We start from the raw sequence: 6,965 nt of genomic DNA on the forward strand, positions 1-6,965 counted from the left end.
GAAGACCTTGACCGGCGGGGGTGCTTGCTGTGGAGGGGTGGCTCCCAAAAGGCATCATCCAGAATCCTCTGCATCCTCCACTCTGTGGTGAATAAAATAAAGGGATATATTGTTGTAAGACACAGAATTATAGTTGACAAAATTTACAAAACTACATTACTGTAAATTAAAAACACCAAGCCTAAACTTGATCTGTACAGTGACTCACATAGAAGGCGTGAAGCACACACACAATGCAAAAACAAAAACACTTTTAAAAAACACAGAGGTGAGAACCAAAAATAAACAATGGCCATGAGTTGAGTTGAGTTACAAAGATGAAAATTAGAGCAGCAAACAGTGAACTAATATGAAACATAGACAATACCTACCCTGGAATTATATAACATTGAAATCACTTGCAGACAACAAACAACTTATAAAAAAACGAAATACATATAGTAAATGAGCTATATAAAGTCCTGGAAATAATTTACTTACAGATCTAAAAGTGGATCCAATCTTTCTCGAAAGCAATCTTTGTCGGCTGAGTCGAAATCCTCATAGTTCAGGACACCTACACCACCCGATGTCACAGGAAGGCAATAAAGATCATCAAGGACAACAACCACCCGAGCCACTGCCTATTCACCCCGCTATCATCCAGAAGGCGATGTCAGTACAGGTATATCAAAGCAGGGACCGAGAGACTGAAAAACAGCTTCTGTCTCAAGGCCATCAGACTGTTAAACAGCCACCACTAACATTGAGTGGCTGCTGCCATACATTTAAAAAATGGATCACTAGCCACTTTAAACAATGCCACTTAATATAATGTTTACATACCCTACATTACTCATCTCATATGTATATACTGTACTCGATACCATCTACTGCATCTTGCCTATGCCGTTCTGTACCATCACTCATTCATATATCTTTATGTACATATTCTTCATCCCTTTACACTTGTGTGTATAAGGTAGCTGTTGTGAAATTGTTAGGTTAGATTACTCGTTGGTTATTACTGCATTGTCGGAACTAGAAGCACAAGCATTTCGCTATTGACATCTGCTAACCATGTGTATGTGACAAAGAAAATTTGATTTGATTGAGTTCAAATCGCTCTTGAGTTCAAATCGCTCTCCTGAACCCGAGTCCTGCTCTCCTGAACCCGAGACCTGCTCTCCTGAACCCGAGACCTGCTCTCCTGAACCCGAGACCTGCTCTCCTGAACCCGAGTCCTGCTCTCCTGAACCCGAGACCTGCTCTCCTGAACCGAGACCTGCTCTCCTGAACCCGAGTCCTGCTCTTCCTGAACCCGAGTCCTGCTTTCCTGAACCCGAGACCTGCTCTCCTGAACCCGAGACCTACTCTCCTGAACCCGAGTCCTACTCTCCTGAACCCGAGTCCTGCTTTCCTGAACCCGAGACCTGCTCTCCTGAACCCGAGACCTACTCTCCTGAACCCGAGACCTACTCTCCTGAACCCGAGTCCTACTCTCCTGAACCCGAGTCCTGCTCTCCTGAATCCGAGTCCTACTCTCCTGAACACTCCAGTATTTTATTTGAAGCTTCTATGTCGGTATACTTATTCATAGTTGCCTTCTTTTTAGCTTGCTATTCAATATTATTAGTTTTTACCTTTATTATCCCCCACTTGAGAAGTCATCTTTTATGCTTACGCGATGAAATTAAAGTGATGAAATCTGTTTACAATGTAATGCAGCGTGTTCGGTGCGTTACGTCTCTGAGCCAGGTAGCAATAGTATGCCTTATGCATAAAAGATTCAAGGCCTTGCTTCGTCCCACCCAGGTCAACTGCATATCCCTGTAAAGCTTATCCCATTGGCTACAAGACTGTCAAGGTGCCATAGTAGCCAATCATCCCTGTGTAATGGATGCCTAAGCAGGCAACATATTTTTGATGCACAAAGATAGTCACTCCGTGGAAATTCAATGTTGACATTAAGTCATACATCAGATAACATTGGCAATAGGCTAGATTTGTTCCTAGCAACGTAAGGACATTTGATACCACCACATGTAGCTATAGCTCGAACACAGACCATATCGAAGCTTACCTTGTAAGATGTTAGCTGTTTGGTGAAAACGTTGTGTAAAATAAACATTTTGACTCTCGGGCTGGTGATCAATAACAGTAGGTCACAGGCAGACAAATAAAATATCCTCATGATCTGTGGAGTCCCAGCTTTCGGTGCATATCAACGTATTCTTTGTTTATTATTTAGTTTATGCTTCACAATGCTAACAGTAATGTAGGTAGCAGCCACCTTGAAATTAGGTCATTTGCTCAGCCAGCCCTTATACATTTGTATGCCTATATATAGTATTAAGTCAAAGATTAACGCACAGATCAATAGCCAAGATACTCAGCTTTCTGCAGATACCCTGCTTTTGCAGATAGGTAATACCATTCTCATACCAGACTAAATTGAATTAAAAACATATCTAACAGGGTCCACAAATATGGGGAATTTACATTTAAGAGGTTAAGGGCTTGTAAGTAAGCATTTCAGAGTAAGGTCTACACCTGTTGTATTCGGCGCATGTGACAAATAAAATACAATATGATTACTTGGGGACTGTGTGCAGACTTACCACAACCTGTGAAATTATTTAAGCAGTTTGTAAAATGATGCATCTGTTCTGCTGAAAAATGAATGTTTGCAAGCGTCAAAACAGTTGCAAGTGTCATAAAACAATTCAACATCACTTAACAAAAAATGCTTTTTATTTTCAAAAGACTGGTTATGTGCAATCAATTCACAAAGTAGTGAGAATGCAGATCAGATTTCATTTTCAGTGAATAATTGTCTTGTCCAGTGACAACTCAATGACAGTGATTCAATGACATCATTAGATCACCTCCAAGACATCTTCAACGTTCAGCTGACAACCGCATTGGTTAAGGCACATACACTAACCAAGTGTTTCTACCTGTCAAGAAGTTTGAGATCAAAATATAAGATCCATAAACAAACTAAAAATGACATACTGAAGATGGAGTCAAAAGGAACTCAGCCTTTCGCCCTTTTCATAGCAATGAATATGTGACACGTTTGTTATGTTCATGTTTCTACAAAAAATGATCAAGGCAGATTCGATTATCATTGTTTTTTGTTTTTTTTTAATCAACAGAAACAACTACCGTCCTTGGATGTTCCTGAGCTCACAGTAAAAGGTTCAACTAGACATGTTATTGTGAGTTCTGGAGGCAGCAGATGCTGTTGCTGGTCGATCAAGGGCACTTCCCTGTCGACGCACTGCTTCCCACCCTCCTCGTACTCCTGTTTCGATATCACATTTGCTGAAAGTTCCCTAGAGTAAGACAACATGATACTTATCAGTACAATCCCAAACAATACAACCACCATCATTGATGAAGTGCATTAGGTCAAAGTAATATCATATTATTATCAAACTATTTCAAAACAGGCCAACCACAATCCAAGCAAGTAGTCAAATCATAGTGTGCAAGTGACCAGAAGCATTGCATACAGTAGGTTATATAGTGGAGGCTGCTGAGGGGAGGAGGCTCATAATAACGGCTGGAACAGAGTACATGGAATGGCATCAAACACATGGAAACCATGTGTTTGATGTATTGGATACTATTCTCTAATTTGCGCCAGCCATTACCATGAGCCTGTCCTCCCCAATTAAGGTGCCACCAACCTCCTGTGGGATGGGTGTGTATAATATATGTGTGTGTATAATATATACACACACACACTACCGTTCAAAAGTTTGGGGTCACTTAACAAATGTCCTTGTTTTTGAAAGAAAAGCACATTTATTTGTCCTTTAAAATAACATCAAATTGATCAGAAATACAGTGTAGACATTGTTAATGTTGTAAATGACATTTGTAGCTGGAAACGGTAGATTTGTTATGGAATATCTACATAGGCGTACAGAGGCTCATTATCAGCAACCATCACTCCTGTGTTCCAATGGCACGTTGTGTTAGCTAATTCAAGTTTATCATTTTAAAAGGCTAATTGATCATTAGAAAACACTTTTGCAATTATGTTAGCACAACTGAAAACTGTTTTCCTGATTAAAGAAGCAATAAAACTGGCCTTCTTTAGACTAGTTGAGTATCTGGAGTATCAGCAATTGTGGGTTCGATTACAGGCTCAAAATGMCTAGAAACAAAGAACTTTCTTCTGAAACTCGTCAGTCTATTCTTGTTCTGAGAAATGATGGCTATTCCATGCGAGAAATTGCCAAGAAACTGAAGATCTCGTACAACGCTGTGTACTACTCCCTTTACAGAACAGCGCAGTTTTCACAGTTAATTGTGAAAACCCTACAAGCCAGTGATATAGAGACATTAGAAAAGGTTTGTTTTCAGTGGTGCAAAGTACTTAAGTAAAAACTATTTTTATCATTTTTGGGGTATCTGTACTTTAACTATTTATATTTTTGACAACTTCAGTACATTCATAAAGGACAAAAATGTACTTTTGAATCCATCCACTTTCCCTGACACCATTTTGAATGCTTTGTAGGACAGGAAAATGGTCCAATTCACACATTTATCAAGAGAACATCCCTGGCCATCCCCTGCCTCTGATCTGGCAGACTCAATAAACACAAATGCCTAGTTTATAAATGATGTCTAAGTGTTGGAGTGTGCCCCTGGCTATTCTTACATTTAAAAAAAAAAACAATACAAGTGTGTTTGCTTTGCTTAATATTTTATTATTTTTTACTTCTGATACTTAAGTATATTTCAAACCAAATATTCTCAGACTTCAAGTAGTATTTTACTGGGCAACTTTCACATTTACTTGAGTCATACTGTTGGCAACTGACTAATTGAGTACTTTTTCCACCACTGTTTGTTTTGGACATTAATTTTTTATCAAATGTATTTGACAGGGACAATACACTGTATTTCTGTAAATGTGCCAGATTTAGCCAGCTGGCTTTGTGATGTAACAAAGTTAGTTGATGATGTAATGAAAACAGACAGTTAAATATGTGTGTGTAGAACTGGTTCACATTTGATCTGGAAATGAGGACCACATCTACTGGTCAAAAGGAGTGAATTGCACCTCCAATTGAAGTCAATAATAAGGTATGGAATCTTGCCAATACAGTCATTATTTATATAGCTCTGCAGCTTGTAGTATTTTGAAGGAGATAAGCAAGGGAAAATGATGCTTTGGTTAATATTTCTCACGTGAAAGGAAACATGACCATGCTAACTGAAAAATGGGTACATGCATATTGGTCAAATGTAGTAGCCATAGGCCTACCTACATCTTCTGAAGCTGTGTTGGGCCTACTTGATTAAAAAAAAAATGTCACATAGACGATGTCCATAAATTAGACAACAGTAATGAACAGCTGTAGCCCATTGGTAGTGGTAGGCTTCTGGCTGTGATCTCTGACCCCTGTAACAGTGAATAGTGGCAACTTACCGCAGGTGTTTAGGCTTGTTTACTAGGCTAAGTAGTGCATTGGGTTAGGCTATGTGCAGCATGGGCATACAGGAAACCACTCTTGCCGCTTAGCTCACCTTGGCCATGAGCTCTATAGCTTACAGCTATTGCATCACTTACAAAGCATAAACTGAATGTTAAATGTGTTTCCTGTCAGGTATTTTAATTGTCTGTATTGTCTACTTGTTAAATGTTTGTAAAGTCTTAATTTGTAATTGTTTGTAATGTATTATCAATTGGTGTTGGACCACAGGAAGATTAGCTAACGTTATAGCGTTAGCTAATGGGGATTCTAGTAAAAATTCACAAGACTGTTCACAGATTCACAATGATCACAGAATCTGACTGATAATCTTAATAGAAGTTTGAGTTTTTTACTGGACAACCGACACTTGACAGAACGGCTAATCCATAGAAAGAAAATGTGATCTTGGATCTTGAACTCCCCTAGCTACATTTCGACTTAATGTTCAATATTACTAGTGGCACTCTGTCCTTACGAACAGTAAATCATTGGGTCTGACTGTTTTGATTTAATTCAATTTCATCATCGACAGTGAAACAACCACCACATAATCGTCYACTCATTAATCCRCRCTACAAAACATTAATTTATTTGTGGTTTATCCTCTTTAGCTATTTGGTATTAGGTGTGATCCTGACTTGGAATGGCCACGAAGTTACACATTGTTTTAGMTCCAGTTAGTTTGGAAGTTGTGGTAAATGGGGGAGTGTGAGAGCGTGTCATGAGATGCTGCAGGTGTTGATATGGGGATGGATAGGCTACCTCTTATACATTGGACACTGCCTTTAACTACTATGCTCTTCCTGCACCTACCACAACTGGTACTCTGCTTCCTCGCTGTGGTGAGAGTACTAAACATACTGAACATGATGGACAAGGATGCTCCATATAGCCATCCATCACTGTCCAGGCACAGCCTGGGTGTATGTAATACAGAATGAAAAGATATGGTTTGATATCTCTTCTGAAACTGGGGTGGGGTTATTGAGTTCAGGGTTATGTAATGGTTGCTTCCATGTCAGTCCTCAGAGATGAAATTGCATAGAATCGAATGAATCACATCCAATGATTTCCTGTTTTGGAGTTTTGCACATTGTTTTGAAAATTATTCTCCATAGCTGTCAAACCTTTGTAATGTCATAAAGTGTTACCGAATTCCCCTTCCTTACTATAAACTGTGATTACAACTATGGATTTCATTGGCCTACAACACATGTGTGTGTATTTGCCCTTAAAATGATATTGCTAGAAAATGATAAGGTAGGCCTAAACTGTTATAAAATGTACCTTAAAGATACTATAGATAGCAGGAGACATACCTGGGTTCTAGACTGGTATTTGGGGCAAGCATTTTAGGATTATACATATGGTTAGTGTCAACTACTACTTACACGTTAAAGCTCAGCCATGTTGCTACATGTTTACTCATTGACTTCAAGTAGAGCATTGTTTGTGAATCTGAATAAAAGCCTAATAAAAGTGTAT

Source organism: Salvelinus sp. IW2-2015, linkage group LG26 (assembly GCF_002910315.2).
Source record: "Salvelinus sp. IW2-2015 linkage group LG26, ASM291031v2, whole genome shotgun sequence".
Classification (NCBI taxonomy): domain Eukaryota; kingdom Metazoa; phylum Chordata; class Actinopteri; order Salmoniformes; family Salmonidae; genus Salvelinus; species Salvelinus sp. IW2-2015.